Below are 26,615 nucleotides of genomic sequence, written 5' to 3'. Positions count from 1 at the left end.
CACCCAGATCCTTTACAGTAGTTTGCCGCTTTAAATAGGTGTCATCCAGGCAGTAGTCATGATGTAAAAGTGATCGTTTTCGTCCAAACGAGATGACTGAGCATTTCGTTACATTCAACACCATCCGGTTTAGGCGGCACCAGTCAGCGAATGCTTCAAGTTGTTGCTGAAGATAACTGGTGTCCCGATGTCCGTGGATAACGTAGTAAAGCTTCAGGTCATCAGCATATGATAGATTGAAGCATTCCAAGATAGAGTTGACGTCGTTCATGTACAGAAGGAACAAGAACGGACCTAGATGGCTGCCCTGAGGAACACCAGAGGTAACGGTAAAGGGAGATGATTCGTGATCACCTATCTTGACGGACATTGTGCGACCAACTAGATACGAACGTAACCAGGCAAGTACGTTGTTCTTAATGCCTAGCTTGTCGAATTTGGCAAGAGCAATTTCGTGATTCATTTTATCGAACGCAGCAGAGAGATCTGTATATATCGCATCAACTTGGTGCCCCTTTTCAATTTCTTGTGTGATAAACGAAGTGAATGTTACCAAGTTAGTGCTTGTAGACCGTTTGGCCATGAACCCGTGTTGATTGGGCGATATATGCTGGCTGAGGGATTGGGTCAAATGCTCCAGGACAACGATTTCAAATAGCTTGGACGTAGCACTCAAAGCAGCGATTCCCCTATAGTTAGATACTGTTTGTTTGCAACCTTTTTTATGGACGGGGAATACAAAAGAGTCCTTCCAGCAGTCAGGAAAAACGCCTGTTGATAGTGAGATATCGAAAACCGTAGCTAGTGGTGCTGCGATCGCGCTGGCACATCGCTTCAATACCAAGGATGGAATATTATCCGGGCCACATCCCGTCGAAGATTTCAAACTCACCAACGCTGAAAGCACTGTGTCAGGAGTAACTGTAAGTTGTGAAGCAGTAGAGGAGACATGTGGAACATTTTGAACAGCCGCGGCAATGTCGGAGTTATCAACTACCTCGTTGGAGAAAACGCTACTAAACTGAGACCGAAACAACTCAGCAATTTCTGGTGTTGAATTGACTTCCAATACGCCGTTGGTCATGGTGGTGGGTAGTCCTGATTGTTTTCGTTGGTCATTCACGTAGCGCCAGAAGCTTCTAGGGTCGGATCGAAGACGATTTTGAGTTTCCACCAAATGCGCTAGGTACAGCTGGTTGTTCAGCCTGGAATACTGCTCGTTGATCCTTGAATAGGCGGCTCTTGTCGAATCTGTACGATATTTGCTGTGCTTCTTCAGAGCGGCTCTTTTTGCACTCTTCAAATGACGAAGTTCCGAGTTTGACCAGACTGGGCTTGCAGGTGCCCTGTGGTATTTTTTGGTACATATTGATCAATCGAATACAGCAAAATGTTTGACATCGTCGAAGCAGCATGATTGCAATCACTGCCATGAAAAATTCCTGCCCAGTCGAGGTTTTGTAGAAATTCGTTCATACTGTCAAAATCGCCCCTACCAAAGTCGTACGAGACGCGGTCCATAGGTTCGACAAAACGTGGCCGAGGTCCGTTGTTTAATGCAACAAGCAAAGGTGGATGATGTTGTATGTCCTTCACTAATGGCGATGGTGCACGAGTTGCAGAACAATCTGTACGCAAATCTTCACTTATGAAGCACAGATCGAGTATCCGGTTGTTATCATTATGAACCGAATTTATCTGCCTGAGACCGGCAGTGCTATATGCGTCCAACAGAGCAAGCGATGCTGATGATATCGAGGAGCGAGATGCATCCGGGAAATACGTCCCACTGGAGTCTCTTAGCCATGTAACAGCACGAAGATTGAAATCGCCAAGTATGATGATGTTGTCATTCGCATTCATTTGAGCAACTATCCAATCAAGTGAGAGGAGATGTTTGTCAATTAAGGATCTATCATTCACCAGGTCAGGTGGAAAGTAAGCAACACAGAAAAAGGTGGTTTTGTCACTTCCACTTACAGCTACCCATAATTGTTCAACGGACGAGTGTTCTGGAGGATACAGCATACGAGATTTATAAGAGGAACGAACTGCTAGAAGAACGCCACCGCCAGAGCTTTTGCTGCTGTTAGAGGCTGAACGGTCATGACGATGGACTGTGAACGAATTGTCGAACAACTGACTTGATACAGTATTATCGCTAAGCCAAGTTTCGGCTATATGTAGGAGTTCCTGCAGAACTCCTTAAAAATATCCTGAGGAATGTCTAGAAGAATTTCTGAAGAAATCCAAGAGTTTCTGCAGAAATTTAAGGAAAAGAAATTCACGGAAGAATCCTTGGAGAAATACCAGCAGTAGTTTTGGGACTTCCTCTCTAAAGGACTTCTGGTGGAATATCAATAGAAAATTCTGGAGGAAATTTTAAAGAAATCCATGGTGAAATCTTAATTAAGGTAAAATTCAACGATAAATCCTAGGAGGAATCCATAGAGATTCTTCGGAGGAAAAATCCGTGCATGAATACCAGTAGAAATGCTAGCGAGGATTTTCGGCTTCCAGTCTCTATGTGATCATAAACGGATATCCGATTACATAGAGACTGGAAGCAGAAAATCCCCGCTAGCATAATACCAATCACAGTCGATCCCCTTATACCAGTAGAAATTCCTGATGCAATCCCAACAAGAATTTCTGGAGAATTTTTTGTTAAAACTCCTCGGGAAAAATCTGAAGAAGAAATTTCTGAAGATATCCCAGAAGAACTGAAGGAGTCCCAGACGAAATTCTAGGAGAAATACCCAGCAATTCATCGGTTCTGGTTCATTTGGCCGAACGCCATGGAGCCGAAAGTGTCGATTGGCCGAATGCCGCTTGGCCGAAAAATGAATGATGAACTTAAGTGGCCATGCCAATGTCCGCCGTCTCAGTATAACTCTAAAGAACAGCCATTGATTTTAGGAAGGGAAAATATTGGCAGTTTTAACGCCATCTAATTCCTGAATTTAAAAACTATAAAGAATAGCTTATGATTAAAAGTAGGAGATACTTCTGATGATCATATTGGCAGTTAGAGTGTCAAAAACATCCTCTGAATTCTTTTGATCATGATTTGGCCAAATGGCATTCGGCCAAATGGCCGGACACCGAATTTATCAAACTTGGAAGCTTTCGACTACTCGGAGTTTGTAGTACTGGTAATCCATCATTGAACAAAATCTCTGGAGTATTTGCCCTTGAAAATTCTGGAGGATTCTCAGAAGTAATATCCGAAGAAATCCATCCAATGCGTCCTTTGAAAAATGCCTTGATTTGCGTCTGTTTTCAAAGGATGCCGTATATCATTCATTGCATCAAATTTTTCATTTATTTTTCGCTGAAACAAAATTTAAAATAGATTGGCCCTTTTTAAATATAACGCGAGATTTGTTTGTTACGTAATTTGTATATGATGCCAAAATATATCAACTGCTGTTAAGATTGATTGTGAAATGGTCATGTCTAGTGTAAAACACTTTGGTGTTAAACATAATCGGCCTAGAAATCGGGGCAGCATAGTAGGGCTGATACCATTTGGGCAGGGGGACCTATTTTGAGCACTTGCTGCTATAACTCAGTTAATTTTGAATCGATTGACTTCATTTTTGGAACACGATCAGGTACGTACAGTATCGAATTATGTTCAAAAATTGAAGTCAATCGATTCAAAATTAACTGAGTTATAGCAGCAAGTGCCCAAAATAGGTCCCCCTGCCTTAGTTCCGGACCTTATTATAATACAAATACTAAATAATTTCAAATTTATGCATAACAATATAAAAATAAATCTCTATAAAAATTCTCCGGATAATCGAGTCTAAAATTCCGGATAATCGAACCCCGGATAATCGAGTCTCCGGATAATCGAGTCTCCGGATAATCGAGTCCGACCTGTAATCCATTTTAATAGCAATACGGCTGCGTGTGCCGTTGTGGTACTGTAGTTGTTGGTCAATTAGAAAAATGCATTATTAACTTCAGTCGCAGTTTTCTCAGTTGCACATTTTTGAACATGGTACAGATATGCTTAGAACGGCAGTAAAAGTGTTGTACAATGTTTGAAAACATTTTTGAAAAGCTCGAAACTTATGATAAAAAATCCAAGATGTTAGCTTAAAATTCAAGGAAGCGTTTTGTATTTTATATTTTGAATCAAATGTACCCATATTGCGTGGTTTTGAAAAACAGCTGCATTGTTGCTTTTTTGTTTTGTTAAAGTCTAGTGGACAAAGGTGGACTGTACTGCCCATATTCACATAGTTGACGTAACCGCCACTGTAGTTTTCAGCTCACTTTTTTTAAATTTTAACAATGAAATAGTTAGAGGTTAAAGATTTTTTCCACGTTAACTGAAACCCAATGGTTAGATGTTGTACTCTATTGAATAAAATCTGTCACAAATATGCCCATGCGTTAAATATTAGCCAATATATGCTGACTTTGTCATTGGTGGTTAAGTCGACTATATGAACATGAGCAGTGTATAAAATACCTTAACGTTAATGCGCAGGTCAAATAAACAGAAAAACAGATCAAAGCCACCATGAGGGTAATCTTAACAAGCAACGTTCAGCTTACAGTTCACTGAGAAAGTAATTGAATTGGATCTTGCAAATATGGAGAAGCAGCATAAGCCTAATATATTACTGTGACAATCGATGAAATCGAAGAATGTTTTATCATTCCGCGCCTCATTCCATATGCACAATTTTTAAGTGCCTGTGATAATGTTAAAGATTATCACCGAAGACAGAAACCAGTTAATCGATTGCTTGTACCATGAACAGGGTTTTTCGAATGGATAAAAGTGCGATATTCCTTTGAGCTTGGTTGATATGGTTTCAAGAAGGTACGAGAAAGGCACCATCACCACTAGATGGATGATTCAGGGTTTTCTTTACATTTACAGTGTAACCACCAAATCTTATTCCCGCGAGAACACCCGAGAAATCCATAGAAGAAGCCTTACGAGAACATTTTAAGAGTAATCCTGGAAAAATCCTCTGAGAAACTCATGCATTAGTTGTTTGGGTAACTCTGGGGAAATAACCAAAGGCATTCTTATTTTTTGTTTTCAAATCGCTTGAGGGATCTCCGAAGAAATACTTAAAGGAAATTCTGATAGAAACCCTTAAAGTAATGCTAGAAGCAGAGTTTAAAATTTTCATTTTCAATGAGTGAAATTCAACATGAATCTTGAAAATACTCAACTGAGGGATCAAAATAAAATTCATTTTGATGAATGATTTTTCTCACTTATTCATTCATTTGTCTGTCACTGACTATTTTCACTGAGAAATATAAGTAGACCGTAACTCCCGATTATTCTCCCAATCATCTCAAAACTTGTGTATAGTAGTTAATTGGAACACTAATGCCGTTTTTCTTTTTTAACCTGGGTTGGAACTGGATTGGCGGAAAATGTGTAAACAAACAACGTCTAACAAACTTTAGTACAAGCGAAACCGAAGTCGGGTTGGGGTTGAAACTGTGATCTGATCCAGTTCCAACCCAGGTTGGAACTGGATAATAAAGAAAAACGGCATAAATAACTGCTCTATTTGTCCATTAAGTCGGATTGTGCGTCTGTTAACAGAAATTGGACATTTTACAACGTGCGAAAAAATATTCGTGACAGAGAATTGAATAAAAAAAGAGAGGCATTCAGCGCTGACAATGAATGAGGCCAAACACGAATGAAAAAATGAGAATGTCAATCTTCACTTTCAACCTTCGAATTTATTACACACTGGCTAGAAGTATTCATTGCAAAAAACGATGCAGAAATATATGGACACAGCCATAGCGTAATTTTAGTATAAATACCTGGGAAAACGTCTAGTACGTAGACCGGCAAGAAATTCTAGAGGAATTTGAGTTTATACAGCATGAGTTTCTTAGAAAATGTGAATACATACTTTTCGATTAGCTCAGGAGGAATGACTGGTAAAAATCTTTGCGATATATCTGAAGGGTTTTTACGAAAACTCCCGAAATTCTGGAAGAATTCCAAAAATGATTTATCGTGTTTTTAAAAATCTTGCACTAATAATTTAAGTTTCCTCGTGATTTATCCTTAAACATATAAACCAACTCCCATTTCATACCTATATGCAGAATACACTAATGATTATGAAATAGACGATAGCATGTTGACAGTCAACGTACCTGTTAGCTGGTTACAGCTGAGACGTTGTGGTCGTCGTTGCCGTTGTTGTTGCTGGCACGCGATCGTTTAGCCTTCTCTCCTCGCGCACTACCGTTGCCTGATGGCTGTTGGCCAACACAAACGCAAAAAATAAATGCTCGCAAAACCACGTCACCAAGGACGACTGGGGAAAGCTGTTGCACGGGTATGTACTCTCCAGTCAGAGAAGAGTTTGCTCAGCTGTCTGTCAATATACGTGGTTGCGCCGCTTTTCCGAATATGTAGTGGCTGCCGATGACGACGTGGGTTCTGGGGAGCGCCCGATGTGCGTTTCAAGCGCGCGTATATTGGGTTTTTACGACTTGGCTTTCCTCCGAGACACGCAGTGTTATGTATAATGCAGAAGGTGTACTTTCATTGAATTACAATTTTTTACCAACACTGCGATGGAGACTCAGTAGCAATACTCAGGAGAGCACTAAACAGAGCAATGACAAAGGATAAACGCTGAATATTGGATTCTACTCACTAACACAGATGCACACGCGGAGATATGAGTATTCATCTACAGACACGTAGTCACTACTTTACATGAGGATCCTTTTTCCGACTTTTCCGACAAACACCAACACAAGGGCACGTCCCGTTGACGACGAGTGCCCCCACCTTATTCCGGGTGGTGCACCATACAAAGGCATCGAGGGAAAAGGAAAAACCGAGTGTATTACATCAAATTTTTGCTTTTCTTTTGTCCTAAATTGTTTTCACTTTTTCCGATTAAACTTTTCCCATCGACTGTGGGAACTTTCCACTTGGTTCTGAATTGTTTTTTACTCCATTTCTCTACCACCTCCAAAATTACGCCGCTTTGTAACTTTGTAACCGATCAATCTTCGGATATGTCCACTTCTCCACACAATGTAAACCGCGTCGTCGCTGCTGTGTCGCAGTTCACAAACCGAATGCGTTTATTTTTAACTAGTCAAACTTTTCCACTGTTAGTAATTTGAAGATATGAACCATCTCACTGCGATGAACAACTATAGCTACGGATACGCAAAACAGAAACTATAACAAACAAACATTGGGATATGTTTTCTTCCACGGCGACGACGCACCGACTGAGATTGTTCGCCTCTCCTTGCCCAACCCAAATGCTTTTTACCAAGTCGAAAGTATGTATCCAGTAGTAGTACCACCCGTAGATACGGCTTATGTACGTTAGGGTGCGGCTTGTAATGTTGCTAAAGGTTCATGGAAGCATGTAATCTGATTAGTTCTTTTTTTTCTTGGAGTTTCGAATTGCAGCGAACCAATGATTGTGAGGCCACTACTGGCCAGAGCCTCGAAGAATTGTCGATATGTGACAGGTAAAATGCATATAAACTCTGAAATCGGCGGTAATGGTGGCTAGGTGGCCTTAGCGGTACGTCCGCTTATTATACTTTTTATGGGGAATTTTACCATCAACCATGCGGCTCCACCATATTAAACACTATACTCTGGCCATACTCGGGCACTACACGGTTAGTAGGGCGCAGGGTGGAGTAGGAATCTATGCTGCAGGAATCCTAAAGCTTAAGAGTTATAGTACTAGAACATACCTAGGGTAGAATAATACAACTAAGCAGCCAACAAGGGATCAAATTGGGGATCAGTCTTGTTAGAGATCACAGTCTTTGACACATTTTCGTCGATATTCGGTTGCTTTTGTCTCCGATATTCGCACCACCAACAATAAAACTACTGTACGAAACAAAAATGTCCAACGAATGCGCTCGATCACGATAGCGTCTTTGGGAGACGGTTCGGCTTTTGTTATTCCTGTCTTCTTCCGTAATAAGAGCTGTTTCGGCCATATGTGTGTCGTATTCTAGGAAGAATAAACTATAGTTATTATATTATAATTATATTATTATAATTATAATTAATATTATAATATTAACATTCCTAATCAGAATTGTCTAAAATCTATGTGAAAAGCTAGGATTAGATTGTCATCGTGTCAGACTACATTAGGGGTATTAACTAAACAGAACGAATGACTGCGTAAGCCATGATTATCTGACTATTGAAATGTTTCATGAAATTGCGAGTATTGTGTTGTTCCCTTGGTTGTTCCTTGCTGTGCATGCATCACTCCTAATGGGGTGAGTAAATATTGCAGCATAATCGATCGCATTCGCCATTGTCTCGCGCGGAAACGAAAACAATAGATGCGCGGGTGTTTATTATTGTGTTGTTCTTTGCTGTGAATGCATATGATTTGGACCATTGGTTTGTCCTTTGTAGCGTTCAGTTCATTCCTGTGTGGATGGGCTTAAAGCTTCTGCTCCCTAATGGGGTGGAGACGTGCGACACGATTCCTTTTATTAGACATGTTCTCGTATAGAAAAGTGGTCGGTTGTGCGCGAAAGTTAGTGTTTATTGATCCATTGTCAGATAACATCACCAACCACAGGTGACTCCTAGACCTGACCATGTACCCTACTCTACTAACAAAAAATCCTTCCCAAGACAAACACTGGGATTCCCGGTCTCTATAACAACGGTTGTTTTACTAACATTCCCTTCCCTCCTCGATGACCGTAAGGACGTGGCCAGCGCCGTTATTGACATTACTTATGAGTTCTCGAACTGTGCACATTGAGAATAGTAAGCTAGTCCCAAGCCCTATTCATTGATTCCTTGTGCAATTTCGATTGCTCTGTGGTCAATCACGGAGTAGCAACTACGAATTGTGCGGTCATCTATGCTCATGATTATGCTCATGCTATTGAAATCCCAAGTAACACAGAAAACATCTTTTCAAATCAACTGTTCCAAAGATGCATTATAAAAGGCATATATGAGTTCCAGAATACATCTTGTGTAATTATGAAGCTATAATTATGTTTTTTAATTACAAACATCAAGAATATTTGTTTTTTCGCTCATAGGCTTCACCATGTATAAAATATGGTTTTTATACTAATCAATAACAATATTCGAGCTTTGAAACAAGAGGTAATCGTGTTACCGACCAACTTTTACATTAGTTCAATGAACACACTCAACACTTTGCTCAATCGAAATGCCAAATCAGTGGCAGTAAGAACCGCAAGAAACCAATCGGCAATCCACCCGCGTCATCCGAAGTTCCACTCAATGCCACAAACTAGCTTCGTTTATCATTAATTTTGTATTTGTGCCTCTCACCATGGAACCAACTAGTTTTAGTGACACCGCCTCACATCCCGATAATCCGTGGATTTGTCAGCTTCCAGATCATGTGGACATTTTCTCACCTCAGCATTTGGTTTCCACTGCTAACAATTCTGATTGCCGATAGTTCTACACAATTCATCCGCCGGCAGATGTGAACTTTTCCTGTCACAGACATCCGATGCTCTATCGTCATACTAAGCGCCCTTAAGCTATTAGACAGTTTCCTGACCATTTATCATCGATTGCTATGTAAAAAGCATTCGAAATCCAGTGAAAACTTAAAAACCGACGAGGGTTTAGATCATCAAATAAGTAAACATCGTGAATTTTGACAATACGACTTTGACATTTGACAGATCTAGTCTCACTCAAGAAGAAGTTGTAATAAAGTTATTTCAATGTTGTACAGATTGTCCAAAGACAAAAGTAATATTTTCCATGTGTGCATGTTTGAGAAATGTTATCGAGACATATAATGAACTTTAATGAAACACAATCACAATCCATTGTTGGATTGTTGTCAGAATGATTAATTTTTAACGTTATTACAACAAGTTCAAATCAAAGATTGTAAAAATGGCTAGATTCTTCAAAGAAATGTTTAACATAACAGTACCGTTCATAAACATGCATACGTATAATTTATATAAACAAAAATGTTAAATAGGTTGACATTGTTTTTGCAAATCGAATTTCATTTGAGTTATTATCAGTAATAATAATTGTTAGGACTCAGATTAAATAAAATTGTGATCGTAATAGTTCATAACATTTTGAACAGCACTGTCACTCTTTTGGGAAGCAGCCATATTGAATCATCACGTGGATTTGCAAATAATTTCCACAAAGCAGTATTATTTGGTTGATTCATGCAACGCTTTCAATTCAATTCAATGGCGCCTAATTTACGGGCGAGTAAAATCAGTGGTTTCACGATAAATCTCTACTACTACTGAGTAAAGCCCATTTCAGAATTTGTTATCTGAATAAATCTTTAAAACCCATTGAATCCATCAGTTGGAAGATATTTTTCGGGTTGAAGAGATTATGTATAGTTATAAAACCAATTTGTTTTGATTTGTTTTTTTTTTCTGACAGCTTCAACAATTCACAGTGGTTCTTTTCATGGCACGTTGAAATAAAGTAATATAACTTAGAATTAGCTTGATTTCAACATCTGCATATGGTATGATATATAAGTGTATTCTTTAGGTTAAATAACTTAAAAGCTGCTTAATTTCAACTCACAAATATGATTGTATTATGAGCATGTTTTCCAAGTTTTTATTACAGACGAATAACATAAATACACTGAATTCTTTTTTTACACGACTTTTTTTACGCGATTTTATTTTGCACGATTTTTTTTACGCGATTTTCTCAAAGTTACGCGACTTTTTTTTACGCGATTTTGGTCATTTGCGGAGGGCAAATCGCGTAAAAAAAATTTCCTTTGGATTTTTTTTGCGCGATTTGTCGAAGTTACACGAACTTTTTTTACACGATCTTTTTTTGCGCGAACGCATCCATCGCGTAAAAACAGAATTTAGTGTATAACCAATACTTACTAAAACGTTGAATTGTGCGTACCGTGGATGTCAATTTTAGCACAATAAGTGTATTTGAATACATGTTATATAACTTGTAAGATGTTTTATAAGCCGCCATTTTTTGCGCTGTTTTAAATATATAGGTGTTTGATTTTAAGTAAATATAACCAGAAAAATACTTCTGATTAAGTATTAAAAGTGAATTATTAACAATTATGGAACAAGTTGTGTTACTTGGGATGTTTCATGAAATTGCGAATTAAAAAATCAAAAGTTGCCTTGGTCATTGCGACGCTTAATTAGATTAATCAATTTACGCTGTTTAGTGAATTTCCTTATTGATTTGATCATTTCTTATGTTTTTTTTATTTTATTTTTGTCTTCATTTTTATTTTATTTATTAACGACATTTTACACCAAGGGTGCATTTATGTCTCTTTCTTATGTTTATTGACCTTCGTTCTACCGCTCGTGTTGCATGTAATCGGTAACGATGGTCCGCTGCATGAATTTATGCTAGCCTGCTTACTCTCACTGAAAATCTGACGTTTGAGCGGTGCCGGCACCTCCCAAACGTCAAATTTTCTGTAAGAGTAAGCAGGTCACACAGTTAAAATTTTCGTGTAATTTTTCATTTAATTCGATGCACATATTTGGAGCATATAAATAAATGCAAAATTAGGTTTGATTTTAAAATTACACGACTTGAAACTCGAGTCGTGTAAAATTAAATTCGTTTAAAATTAAACGATGCATTTGTTTCTAGCGCCGCTGTATTTTTACACGAATGTTTGTTTTTCTCCGGCCAAATAATTCCGCAATTGCCTGTTTTCATTTAAATTTATAAAAAATCATCGCTCTGCTATGGCACTGTCATTGTAGTATCTGTAGAAGCTGTCCAAACTGTTTGCCGTTTGTTTTGCAGTTAACCCAAAGCCGTACTTAACGCAGCCGTACGAAAAAGGAGCATCGAAAGACACACGGGCGATTGGAGCTGGAGATGCCGCTGAAGAAGATGTTTCTGTGTGATTCGACAAATTTGTATCAGAAATTATATTCACTCTGATACCACATATTCCATTTATGTCCTTTAATGCACTCGCGTATTGAAGATAGTTCATTATTAATAAGAAACACCATGTAATAAACCGAACAAACTATGTGTCTTCCAATGCTTTTCGTACGAACAACTTTTCCGGTCGCTAGCAAAACAAAACTGAAACAGTGACGCCATTTGTAAATCGAAAAATGCTGTAAATTTACACGACGGTTTCAATTTGTAGTTTCGTTAACGGAAAATCGGGTGTCATTCAATTTCTTTTTACAATATAAGCTGTAAATACATTGTGATGGAATATTGAGCAGATAAAAATGTAATATTGTGTGTTTTTCAATGCTCCAATTTTGTGCATCAATTTAAACTCAATTTTAAATCATTTGCTTGTTTAAATTCGTTTAATTTCACAGCTCACATGATTTACATCTCGCTTAAATTTAAAGCGCAGTTTCGAGTTCTAAAGGAATCGCACAAGAAACTTCTTGAGTGATTCCTGGCAGAAGCTTTCTTCGGTGACTGCCATTTGAATTGTCATTTCTTCGCTACTGCGTACTGCGATCGAAGAAAAACTGGTTTCTTGAGCAATTCAGGCAAGGAATTTCCCATGCATCAAGATAGGCTGGGAAATTCCTTCTGAACTGCAAACAGCCCTTAATTATTTTTTTCTGTGCAGAATAAATTCGTGCAGTAATCCATAGCACACCAATGTAACAAAGCAAGCTGACATCCGACCGCGGCAACGAAATGAAGGTATTGAAAAGTGTCAACTGTTTACAAGACTGTTTGGAGACCAATAATAGCAATGCGGAAAAAATCAGGCCACTAAGCTATCAAATTACAAAGAATGAGAAGTTTAAGATGTCGCAATCTAGGAACAGACCTACTACACAATGCCAATGATTGGAGAAAACCAAGAAGAGCAGAAAAGGGAGCTTTTGCAGTTGAAGTACGCTTTGAGGTATCTTTGCTTCGAGAATAGGTAAATATAAATAAGACGACAACTGAAGTCCTTAAAAGACAACGTGGTGCTGCGTTGGTCTAGAGAAGGCACGCAACAAAATCCTTAACGAGCAACATGTTAGAAACGTATTGGCTCGGTACGACGTGTCAAAGACCTTTGCTGACAACGTGCTGCCAACACGTTGGTCCTGAGAAGGCATAATTAAAGTTCTTAACGGCAAAGTGTTGGCTCGGAGAAGGCAAGAGAAAACAAAGTCCTTAGCAGGCAACACAGAACAAAATCCTTATCGAACAACTCATGCATGGTTTTCAGCTATTCGAGAGGCAATGAATTAGATGATCCTAAAACAGGAGGTGGACCTTAAACAGAACTATTTGGAAGATATTGAGATGGTCCGTAAAAGAGATTAGATAATCGATATTGAATAAAACGAGGAAAAATCATTGTCCGCTAATTGTAATGAACAAGTTTCGGACTAAAGTCGGCAATGCAATCCACGTTAGAAAGAGTTTGATGATAAACGGAAACCAGTGATAAAATTAATCTTTTTGAGTAAAAACTACACCTTTTTAACTTGAAACCTTGAAACTGAATCCGATTCGCCTGGCTTCACTCTTTAGTCGGATGTGCGTTTCCGCCATCGTCTCAAATTTACAAGCAATAATATCAATGTCATCAGCGAAACCAAATAGCTGAACGGACTTCGTGTTTATCCCCGCTCTCCTTATTACACCCTCTAAAGCAATGTTGAACAGCAAGCCGAAAGACCATCACCTTGCCGTAACCCTTTGCGAGATTCGAAGGGGCTCGAATCGGGAGTGTCCCTGATACTCGAACTACGCACATCACTCGATCCATCGTCGCTTTGATCAATCGTATCAGTTTATCCGGGAATCCGTTTTCGTGCATAATCTGCCATAGCTGTTCTTAGTTTTAGAATGCTATTTTTAATTATATTGTATCAACGATGTTATTTTGACTGTAACATTTGTGTACGAAAAGGCAACTACGTTAAACTGCCCAGATAAATCAAAAAGGTCAACATGGGCACTCTCGGTTCTTCATCATCCCCCGCCATTCAACTTTATCACGGAAGAGCCTGCTGATCGGTGGAGCAATTATGTGGAATGGATTGCCACTAGCAGCAAAACAACAACCTACTCTAAATTCTTTCAAAAAACAGCTGACTGAAGTTTTAATTTAAACGAACGCTAGACTACCTTACCATACTTACGATTTCAAGACGAGTAATTTTTGCGTTTCTTTTTATAAGTAATGTTATAAGTAGTATCATTTAGTTATCCACTATTTTTTTTTCTGTATGTTTGTTTCTTGACCTAACAAAAAGTGTTAAACCAAAGGCTTATCTTGTACCGACTTTTCGAACCCTCTAAGCAGAATACTCTCTTCGAATGAGTGTAATCAGTTTCGTATCAGTTTTCGTTTTTTAATTCCGCCCTATGTTGCTTATCCTTTGACAGATACGCGTATTTCGACTACCACTTGTAATCTTCCTCAGTGTCAGTTATCCAGTGGATAACTGTCACTGTGGAAGTCGAGAGGGGAAAGCTCCTTGGTAATTAGGGCCTTCGGCCCGAGCTGTACGTCCTCCTATGAGGACTGAGGTTCCTTGACGGTTAGGCGCGGGAACCGTTCCCGGTTAGTTTATCAAAATGTAAAATTTTCTCCACTGCACAAAACTGATCTACAGCACACGGACGCCTGATTAAAATAGCTGCCGCATTAAGGCAATGGCCGCTAAAATTCTAATCTTCCCACATTCCGTCATTCTACCTTTTCCAATGCCGCTCATTGCTTCAGCCATGTCGAAAGATTGGTAGCAAGCAACGAATTTACAGCGGTACGGGACCCTTTCTAAGTGATATTTGTCCGCCGCCTAAGTACCCAAAGTGATTATTAAATAACAGGAGGCCTGCCAATCAAGTGAAGTTCAAAGGTGGCTACTTTCTTCCGAGTCATTTAGGCCTAAAGTGAATTCCACAGCCGCCAAGCTTTTTAGAGCATATTAATGTTCCTATGTGATTACCTGTTAAGCAATAAACAATGAAATATCAAGTCCGGACAATTGCAAAGCATAAAGTGCTGAATGCTATCATAGTTGGATTTCCTTGTAGTTTTGGCTCTCGCGTGCAAGAGATGTTTCATGAATAATGTTACAGTGAGTGAGGAGAGGCAGCGATCTGATAAACGTATACATTATTAACGTACTGAATATGTAAAAAATAACGATTACACAGCGCAACATTTTTTTGTCTCAAGAGCAAACTTATGTGTCTCCGAAGGATTTTGGGCCGCTGAATCCGAATCCGGGCTCAGATTTGCTCTAACATAATTATATAACATATTAGAGCCCAAGGGTTATACCTATGTGCAACTGATGTTTTACATATCATCTATAATCGAAAGAAGATAATGATAAAGATGTAGTGTAACCAGGGATGGGAACACTCACTTGCAAAGAGTTACACTCACTTGCTATTTTCTCAGCTCAGAAGCGTACAATCAAGAAACGCTGTATGGATGACTTTTTCCATGTGGTTTTGTCTAAAACTTTGCCGAATAGAGTAGGGGTCGCACACGAATCCCAAAGTCGTTACAGAGCTGCGAAAGCAACTCTCCAGTGGATGGCATTTCACCGTAGCGATTCACTGCGGCGTCAGTTTATCGACCACACTGGGGATAGGAACATTTTTCACCACACCAAGAAGCCAGTTTCTCTTGTTTTGGGTGGTAGGTAGACCAAGCGCTAGTGAGTGCTCTTGCTCGTCCGCCTTGGACCGAGTGTGGCTCACTCTTTCGCGCGCATCGCTCTCCGGCGCTCTCCCGTGTTTTCACCCAGCAGTCACCGAATTATCACCATGGTGTCGCCGGGGCGAGAACTCTCCGGTGTTTCACCGCAGCGCGCACTCTGGCGCAAAAATCTCACTGGAGCGCGCGCCCGGGTGATTTTTTACACTTTCACCGAAGAGAATTTTAAATCGCTCTCGCCGCACTGTTGTGTGGCCTAGTGCTCAGGTGGCTAAGAGATTTATTTCTACCCACCAAGCTTGCGCGCATCCGAATCGCAGTGGTGGATCCACATATAAGAGAAGGGCTCCTGTTCAGATGCACAGCGTGAGTGGTGTATTTTCTATTTCTCTTTCCCACACTGAGGATATGGACATCTCTGCTCTCCACGAGGTGAGTGTAATTTACACTCACCTCGTGGAGAGTTGCCTCCGCAGCTTTCTCACGACTTCGATATGCGTGTGCGACCCCTACTCTATTCGGCAAACTTTTAGACAAAATCACCATGCAAAAGTCGTCCATACATCGTTTTTTGATTGCACGCTTCTGAGCTGCGAAAACTGCAAGTGAGTGTAACTCTTTGCAATTGAGTGTTCCCATCCTTGAGTGTAACCAACGTTGAATTTACGTTACTGTAACTTGTGGTGAGGTTGAAAAGATTTTTCAATACCTTGTTATTGCTAAGCATTTCAACATAAGATGGGTACAGATATGATTATAGTACTGTAGTACAAAATCTTTTTCAAATGTCATTTTCAAAAATGTTGTCTGTGTTTCTTGGGTTATTTATCCTTATCTTCCTATACTTTCCATACATTAAAAATGTAAACATGCTAATACAGGGATCGGCTCTGTTATGCTCTATGGTATCTGAGCCCTGAAAATAAGCAATTAAAACAAACAAAAATTTCGTAAATGTAATATTTTATTCTCATTCCCACTCGTCTATATATGAGTTGCATGCATGACTCTGTAAAGCTTTATGACAGGCTTGCCCAACCTTTTATGGCCGCGGGCCACTGCTGATACTCCATACCAGTTGACGGACTAGACATTGGAATTCGAAAATCTTACTTGTTTTTTTTTTATCAAAATCTTTGAACATTGCAGTTCGAAGCTGGAATTATTTTTTTGTTTCTGATTTTTTTTAGTAACGAAGCAGTGTTTTCTGGGACGGTTTCCGTGAACAGAAGAAAGGAAGGTGTTTTTCGGTTGATCATACCATTTTTTCCAAAATTTCTTTTGAACTGGCTTTTGTAAAGCTGGTAAACGTTTTTCACCAGGAAAAAATGCATTAGATGCCGTGATCCTTCTTCTAGCTGTGTGTGGATGCTGATTTGGAGAGTATTGCTTCGCTATTTGGTGAAGAAATTTGAGACCAGAAATGAGGAAGTGCATCCAGTTTCACCCCAAGATGCAAAACGTTTTGCTGTACAATAATTGCACAAACCACTCTTAAGCTAACTTTAACTTAAGAAACTGTTTTTCAGCTAGTTCTTTTCCTTGGGATAACACCTTATTTCAATACAACCACTGCTGGTATCACGCCATATTGCCACATAGTACTGCTGTGTAAGCAGTTTTAAGTTATAAAAGGGGCTCACGCCATGCGGCTCGGCCTCTTTCTCTCCACGGTATACAGTATGACCCATAAAAAAATGCGACATTCCATTTTTTTTGCGGTTTATGATGATTTTTAATGAAATAATCCTAATGAATTAAACTTTTTTGGATTAGAATACAATAAGGAGGTCATTGTCATAAAGGATCTCTAATTTTTCTTGTCAAAATATTCATTGGTTACGTATATGGGATACCTTATAATTGTTAAAAATTTCTAAATAAAATCAAGTTTTCCTCTAATCCTCTAATAAGATAAAAACTTTTAAACACATGGAAACCATGAAGAAATATGTACTCTGTAATACGCCCATGTTTGAAGAATATTTTAAAATAATTTCAAATGTTTAGGAAACAAAAACTAAAAAAGGTGCTACATATTAAAAACCGTATTTAACCTTCCGTAATTCGCGCGGTCGACTACCTGCGTCAGCACCACGCTAATGCTGAGTACAAAAAGCGAGATTTTTTCAACGTGTTGTACAAAATACAACAGCGCGATCGCTCGTGGGTTAAGATTAATTAATAAAAAACTTAGCACTGTTTGAACATTTTTTAAAACAATTTTTTGTCGATGAAGGCATATAAACCTACCTTTATGATAGGTACAAATACTAAGTACTTAAAAACAATTTCATGCCTAAAACATAATATTTTCTAAAAATTAACATTTGTCAAATAATTCAATTTTCAGAAAATGTCTCTTAATTCATAAGTTAATATTTTTTTCGTTCTTGTCCGATGAACCAACAAACCCCTGAAGACCTTATCCAGCCATAAAAGTACTATTTTGAAAATAAAATTTGATTGAATGTGACTGAAAGCAATTGAAAGAAAATTATATCGTTAAAAAACGACATCCATATGTTAACGTTATATTTCCAAAGGTATGTGAATGAAATCAGTCTATGTTCCTTTGCCATTATCAGATAAGTGGCTCTACTATACTATCCAATAGATACATACAAGGTTAATCAGTTCGAAGTAGGGGAACGGTGACTTTGAAAACTGTTGCATATTTTTATGGGTCATACTGTAGATAGTGTACAGGTTAATTTACATAGTGCTTTGATAGTTCGATTATAGATTAGTTTAATATAGTGCATGTAAGACTATTGTAAAACTTTTTTTAAAACTCATTATTGATGACAAAATCCTTTTCCCAGATTATATTAATATTTTTGAACAACAATTCAATGGCATTCGCTAGAACAATTGTGGTTAACTTTTTTTTGTTGACTCGAAGTTGTTTTTCAATTTTTTTAACGTAATTTTACAATATCGGCAAGACTTTTCAAAATTTCGCCAAAGCTTTATAATTCATGCTGAGAATCTAATGCATTTACATAATCTGTAGGAAATAAGTGTGACAATAATTATTAAAGCTGGTGTAAACCTTTCAAAATACACTTTAGTAATGTCCAAACTGTATTTTTGTTAATTGCATATACATCATGTGCAAAATGGAATAAGTATATTAGGAATTTTAACTCCTCGAGTAAAATTCTTTTTTTTTTCATTCGTTCCGCGGGCCGCTCAAAAAGACCTCGTGAGCCGGCCCTGCTTTATGACGACTGAGCCTTGAACATAAAACAAAAATTGATCGATAAAAAAGATAAACATAAACAATAGAACCAATATAATCCAAATAATTTGAAGATAAAAGTGTACCTCCTTTCAGGAATGGATTGGGAACACTCACTTGCTATTTTCTCAGCTCAGAAGCGTGCAATCAAGAAACGATGTATGGACGACTTTTGCTTTGTGGTTTTGTCTAAAAGTTTGCCGAATAGAGTGAAGGTCGCACACGCATACCAAAGTCGTGACAGAGCGGTGAAAGCGACTCTCCACGAGGTGAGTGTAATTTACACTCACCTCGTGGAGAGTTGTTTTCGCAGCTCCCTCACGATTTTGGCATGTGTGTGCGACCTCTACTCTATTCGGCAAACTTGTAGACAAACCACAAGGCAAAAGTCGTCCATACATCGTTTCTCGATTGCACGCTTCTGAGGTCAGAAATTAGCAAGTGAGTGTAACCCTTTGCAAGTGAATGTTCCCATCCTTGCATCTTTTTATTCATAAAATTAGAAAAAAATGCACTAATTATACGCAGAAGGTAAAATGGCATACAGCATAAGGACTTTCTATGTACTTATTTTTTTGCCAAACAAGAAAACAATGTTGCGCAAGTTTCCGCAAAATAACCCCTAGGTTTCCTGAAAGCTGACAAAAAAATCTTTAAAACGAATATAGTGCTAAATGTATGCGAAGGTGTGCTAATATTTGTAAACTTAATGGACGTATATTTTAGTTTGCCCATGCATTCAGCTTAAATTTCAAGCATGATGAACACACACTTTGAGCCTCAATTTTCGTTCAATCAGCACAAAATTTTGAAAATAGACTATTCAAACGTTGAGAAAGAAATAAGAAAATACGTTTGAATCAAAATACACAATTTGTTTTTCGACTTTTTTCCGTCCTCGCATCACTGTGCGACGGTATAACCACAGAGAAACAGACATCACACTATCATCACTTCCCATCGATCACCTTTTTAACGGTTGATTCAAATATTCAGTAGTAGGTCGATTGGCCACTCGCGGCGCAGGTATCGTTTTAACTCCTGCTTGATGTTTGCTCACTACAGCCATCTAGTGGAGGCCCGACATAGTACAATACATTTAGCATTGGGCGATTACGTTTTTGTGACGATATTTATTAATGAAATTTGTTCTAAGTTTTAAGTCTGTTTTTCTGTAGTATAACTATACACTTATTAAGTGTTTAGCGGTTTAAGCGTGCTAATGCCAAAATGCATTCTCTGCCTTTATCTCACTGCCTTTCAAAGGCACTTGAGTTTTTTTTAAATAATTTATTGCATTTTGATTGCATTACTTGAAGCGGGATAATAAACACATTCTCAAGTGCACAAAAGCCACCAGGTGGATACTGTACATTTATTTTAGGAGCTGGGGATGCATGTAGTGTATGAAATCAATAATCAATTATATGAGATATGATGCATGAAATATCGGAAACAGTTCATCAAACCACTGAAGAATAACCGATAAAATCAATAAAGATTCTATGGAACCTTTTCTACATTTATTGGATCATTTCCAAAATTTTACGAATCAGCTGACAGTTTATAAAGCTTTTTTTTAATTTGATATCGATATTTAAAAAAGGTGATATTTTTAATATAAATACTAATTACAGCTTTTTGGATTTCTGGTATGATTCTATATAATATTTTTTTATGTGTATTTTAACATAACGCTAATTCTACACTATTCTATGTAATATTAAAAAAGTTATCAATGATTAGTTTGGCATTTTTTGCATGGATCGTTTTATAACTTTGATGCGCAATCAAAGGGTTGCCTTTTCTTGATGCTTGTTATAATCAATCATTCGTTTTCAAGGAGATGGCGAAACAAATGGAGACGCTTGGTTGTTGATGCCAATGTTACCAAAGCAATGCTAAATGTTCATCCGGATACATCTGGAAGCACGATCTTCAACTATCAGTTAAATTTGAAGTTACCCACTAGTATCTTCTTTAGAAGAAACTTTATTTTGTAGCTACACACATTTCCCTTCATATCAACAATAACACGTAATTTGATGCTTCACACGCAAATTAAGCCGCACCCTAACGTACATGTATAATTATGTGTCAAACACTGCCACTTTTCGCCACCCGTTAGTTACCCGGAGCTGTAGCCGTTGTCGTCGTCGTCGTCGATGTTGACGAGACCGTCTCCTAGTCTAAAACATGGTCAACACCACCCCCTTCTCCGTATTTGGGCATAGCTTCTCGATTATCCTTTTCATCCACCAAGGAGGAGGTAGGTACACTGTTTACCAAATATTCACCCTTTTCACGTCGTCACTCACTGTTAATAACGAATGTAGTTTCCAATCAAGAAAAATCAATCCACCACTAATAATCACACGCGCGACGTGTCATTTCCCACTGAAAATCCTTGAGACCACACAATGTCCTTAAAGGGCCCAATCCTGTCACACTTCACGGGGTTTCGTCACTCACTGGCGATTCAACAGTACTATAGTTAACGCGACATTCACTTTCAAATGGAAACTTCTCAGCCAGAGCTAGTCGTGTGTCCCAGATGCATACAGTTCGTTACGATGCTCATGGTACGGAATTCTAACGCGAACTGAGTACGTCTTTCCGGAGATTTTTCCCTATAATAATCGAGCACGGTGGTGGCGCGGCGACAACGACGATGGTCGGTGGGTGTCGTCGTACTTTCCATGTAACAACGATGTCTGGCGCTCTGGATGCTCCCCAATTGTTTTGTATGGTGGTGTATGAAAGGGGCGAGCGAGATGAAATGCATCATTCTTGATGAATATTTCCGGGAATTTAAATAAAGAATTTGGTTTGGTAATTCTTGGAAGTTAATAAAAACGCTTCAATTCGCTTTTCGATAAACTCATTGGATCTATGAAATGCTTTGTCAATAGTGTGAACAAAACATTCAAGTATATACGCCAATTTACACCAAATTGCGCATTTCACACCGACTGCCCCTCATTTCGTCTCCACCGCAGCCAACGTTCTCAAACATCATCACATGAACGTGGAACAAGAGCGATAATGATATAAGGAGAGAGCCCGCGCGAGAAGAGCATCTCCGTGATAAAGGGAAAAATCGATGGTGGAAAAGTGTGTGCACGCGGTTCTCGGGGAAAATGGTAGCAGCAGAGCAGAGAAGAAGTTTACGACCTATCCCATGGTGCGAGCGACAGCAAGCGGCTCAGTATGGGGCCGCATGCATATTGGGTTACGATCACCAATAATAATCAAGTAAGAGCTAAAACGACTGAGCTGATAACAGATATAAGGGAACGGAACAGTCAACAACAGCGCAGCAGCCAGCGTTGCCAGCGGGTTTCCCATTGATGAGTAACGAACGAAACGAATAGCACTCCGCTTTGGGATGGAGACGCAATACGGAGTCTTAATGCGCTGTGGAAAACGATATTTTTGGTGTTCGATTGTTGAATGCTTAAAAGGAAAATCAAATGCGTCTTACATGCGTTGTTTGATTAACTTTTGACTATTGCCATACGGTGAATTAGCATGATGTATTTATTTTTCCATTGAAGTATTATTGATTTTAATCAGAAATCACATGTAGAATGATCAACACATAGTCATAATGAGTGTGTTAAGTACTATGAAATGTTAAACGATCAAAAGTGATCTTCAGAACAACAACAATTGACTTACTTAGACTATCCCCACCAATGCGTAGTAAGTCGGTGAGTAGTAGAGGTGCGCAAATCGGTTCTATTTCTGATACCCACCCGTTTTCGCACCGTGCGTTCACATCATCGTTGGTAAAATACTACCTCATCTCCCCACCGCTGGTAGGTAGTAGTACTTCATATCGTAAACAAAGTACAGATAAGCAAATAAATGACAACATCATTTTTTTGTTCCTTATATTATCATATTGCTGTGTGCGTTCAAGATGCAAACGGTGGCCAAATGCGCTCCAAACGCGGTAACACAATGTTACCAAAGTATGTTGCAACCATAGTCAAAACCACCGCCAACCTAGGATTCAAAAGCTCCCACTGACATCGGGTTACTTGTTAGAAAATCTTACCGCATTAGGTGTTCCCGCATTTGATATTTGCATTTCGAATGCACACAGCAATATTCGATTGTACGAAAGTTCTAGAATGTGGATAATTAATTCCTCAAGTATTTCGTTCAATTTTTTAAACCCTTGGAGAAATTTCAAGAGTAATCCCTGAAGAAATTCTTTGAGGAATCTCTGATGGTATTCCAGGAGGGATCTTTGAAGGAATTCCTGAAAAAACGCCTAGAAGAATTCATGATATAACTCTTTTTTAAAGGAACTAGATAAATCCTTGAATGAACTCATTGATGAATCCCTGAAAGAAAATCTGGAGAAATCCCTGAATGCATTTCAGAAGATATCTCTGAAGAAACTGCCGGGGAAGTCCCAGAAAGTATTCCCATGGCAATCCCGGAAAAAATTTCCGGGAAATCCCAGAAGGAATTTCCGGGGAAATCCCAGAAGGAATTTCCGGGGAAATCCCAAAAGAAATGCCCGGGTAAATCCCAGAAACTCGGAAGGAATTCCCGGGGAATCTCGGAAGGAATTCCCGGGGGAATCTCGGAAGGAATTCCCGGGGGAATCTCGGAAGGAATTCCCGGGGGAATCTCGGAAGGAATTCCCGGGGGAATCTCGGAAGGAATTCCCGGGGGAATCTCGGAAGGAATTCCCGGGGGAATCTCGGAAGGAATTCCCGGGGGAATCTCGGAAGGAATTCCCGGGGGAATCTCGGAAGGAATTCCCGGGGGAATCTCGGAAGGAATTCCCGGGGGAATCTCGGAAGGAATTCCCGGGGGAATCTCGGAAGGAATTCCCGGGGGAATCTCGGAAGGAATTCCCGGGGGAATCTCGGAAGGAATTCCCGGGGGAATCTCGGAAGGAATTACCGGGGAATCTCGGAAGGAATTACCGGGGAATTCCCGGGGAATCTAGGAAGGATTCCCGGGGAATCTCGGAAGGAATTCAGGGGGAATCTTGGAAGGAATTCCCGGGGAATCTTGGAAGGAATTTCCAGGGAATCTCGGAAGGAATTTCCAGGGAATCTCGGAAGGAATTCCCAGGAAATCTCGGAAGGAATTCCCAGGAAATCTCGGAAGGGATTCCCAGGGAATTTCGGAAGGAATTCCCAGGGAATCTCGGAAGGAATTCCCAGGGAATCTCAGAAGGAATTCCCAGGGAATCTCGGAAGGAATTTCCAGGGAATCTCGGAAGGAATTCCCAGGGAATCTCGGAAGGAATTCCCAGGGAATCTCGGAAGGAATTCCCAGGGAATCTCGGAAGGAATTCCCAGGGAATCTCGGAAGGAATTCCCAGGGAATCTCGGAAGGAATTCCCGTGGAATCTCGGAAGGAATTTCCGGAGAATCTCGGAAGGAATTACCGGGGAATTCCCGGGGAATCTCGGAAGGAATTCCCGTGGAATCTCGGAAGGAATTACCGGTGAATCTCGGAAGGAATTACCGCGGAATCTCGGAAGGAATTACCGGGGAATCTCGGAAGGAATTCCCGAGGAATCTCGGAAGGATTCCCGGGAAATCTCGGAAGGAATTCTCGGTGAATCTCGGAAGGAATTCCCGGAGCAATCCCGGAAAGAATTACCGAAGGAATCTCGGCAGAAATTCCCGGAGAAATCCCGGTAGGAAATCTAAGGGGAATCCCGGAAGAATCTGCTGGATGAATCCCCGAGGACATTCTCGGAGGAATCCCTGAGGGAATTCCAGAAGTTTTGCTAGATTCCTAGAAGACTCCCCGGGGAAATTCCTGGAGGATTCTTCCAACGAATTTCTTGAGGATTTTCCGAAAAATAAATACTAGAAGATGCTCCGAAGGTATTCCTGACGAAATTTCTAGAAAAGTCCTTGAAAAATCTTCAGGAGGAACCCCAGATAGAACTTCTAACGGATGGATATAAACGGACGGATAAAGCTTTCCTGGTGAAATGACTAGGAAACTTCAGAGGGAACTCCTGACGAATTCTCGGAAGGAACTCCCATTGTAATCCAAGAATGGAATGGAAGAATCTCAAGGAACCTTAAGGAACACCTGGAGAAATTCACCAAGGAATTCTTGTTTGCGAACGAGTGTTGATTGGAGCCATGCAGTCAGTAAATTAGCTGACGCTTTTATTAATTGAAAGTCACCTATTTTTTATTCCACTCGGGGCTTGCGGATTGCCGAAGCCATTTGCACGTTCCCATTGGAAATTTTAAGGAAGTTTTCGTATATAATAGTTATAAAAAATCACCGTTCTTCGGTTCGTTTGGAAAATCGAGTCTTTCGGCACATCAAACCTCGCCTAGCATTAAGCTTTATCTTCAATATGTGTCCATTTGTGACAAACCAAGTGACAAACGCAATCATAAATGCATGAAAGAACAACTGTTTCAAAAATTAACAAAGATAATCACTTTATTATATTTTACTTGTAGAAAACTGTCTCGCTTTGTAAGTTAGTCAGATTGAAATCATGAAGAAAGTGATATCAACCGCGATAGCAACGGTTGGGTCTGGTTGCTAAATATATGAATCCACTGTTCACCGGTAAGGTAGGTTGTCATTTTAAAACCGATTTGGCAACGCTTGGTAGGGTACGTGCGTTATGAAGGCGGTTGCCAATTTGGGTTTACTCACGCATTGGTGGGCATCGTCTTAGAACGCCATTGATCAGTTGGTAAAATAGGTATCAACAACCAAGCGTCTCCATCTTTATAAGGATTTATCATGTAGAGAGCCGGAGCCAATTCAGGGTGTCGACTCAATTTAGAAAAATAAATTCCCTGACTTTCCAGACATTTTCCAGAAAAATTCTAGACCAAATAAATATATATATTTTTTTTCAAACTGCCTCATTAAGATTGTTGTGCACATAGTACCGGATTTAGGCTTCGGGGGGCCCGGGGCAAACCCTGTAAAGTGGGGCCCCTAAACCAAAATTTAAATGAAACAAACCATGCATTATCTTTTTTTAACTTTTTTGTTATTCGTATTTTTTCATTTGAAAAAAAAAGTGGCGAGTTAGGAAAACAGTTCATAAACTTTGATAGTGCCTAATATATTGAATCGCTGTTTCGAGATGTTATTGGACTTTAGGTTTTCAAAACAGCCCCAAATCCCCAAACACCTCTATATCTTACCTCCTTTTTCTTATAATAACATCTGTCTTTAGGAAACTGATGGAGATGAATATTAACACGGGCATTCGGTATTATATAAGCAGTTGTTTTCACGATATAATCGTGAGATCAATAGATAAACTTTATTAAATTGTGAAACTACAAGAAAAATTGAAAATTCTAGAGATGTAAAAGTAGTGTTTAAGTTACTCTCAAAACATTATTTTTACCGCACTCTATTTAGAGACGCTTTTGTGTAACAATTTTAAGTCCAGCGGAAGCGTAATAGTTATTGAAAACTGAACCAAAATTATCAAATTTTGGATTTTGATTTAATTTTAAGTGGAAATCAAGATTAACATCCAAAAATAGTCCAGATACCCTTAAAGAACTCAATTAAAGATATGCAAAATATATAAACGTCTGTTAAAGTGCCTTTTATACGGTTTCGTTGCAAAAGTATATAATGTTTCGGAATTCTTGGAGGACCCCCCTAACCGGGGGGCCCGGGGCATTTGCCCTCAATGCCCC

At 39.3% G+C, this 26,615-nt stretch overlaps 1 long non-coding RNA gene across 1 annotated transcript in view; it reads right to left on the bottom strand.

The window, feature by feature from the left end:
* Window positions 1-21,614, bottom strand: part of LOC134292246 (uncharacterized) — a 59,314-nt gene extending 37,700 nt beyond the window's left edge. Inside the window, exons 1-2 of the long non-coding RNA XR_009999536.1 lie at window positions 21,066-21,614; window positions 6,166-7,191 (exon numbers count right to left, since the gene is read on the bottom strand). This is a non-coding gene — a long non-coding RNA (uncharacterized LOC134292246). The remainder of the gene's footprint in view (window positions 1-6,165; window positions 7,192-21,065) is intronic.
* Window positions 21,615-26,615: the final 5,001 nt, after the last annotated feature.

The sequence above is a fragment of the Aedes albopictus genome, chromosome 3, assembly GCF_035046485.1.
Source record: "Aedes albopictus strain Foshan chromosome 3, AalbF5, whole genome shotgun sequence".
Taxonomy (NCBI): domain Eukaryota; kingdom Metazoa; phylum Arthropoda; class Insecta; order Diptera; family Culicidae; genus Aedes; species Aedes albopictus.
This window is presented reverse-complemented; position numbering and strand designations above follow the sequence as displayed.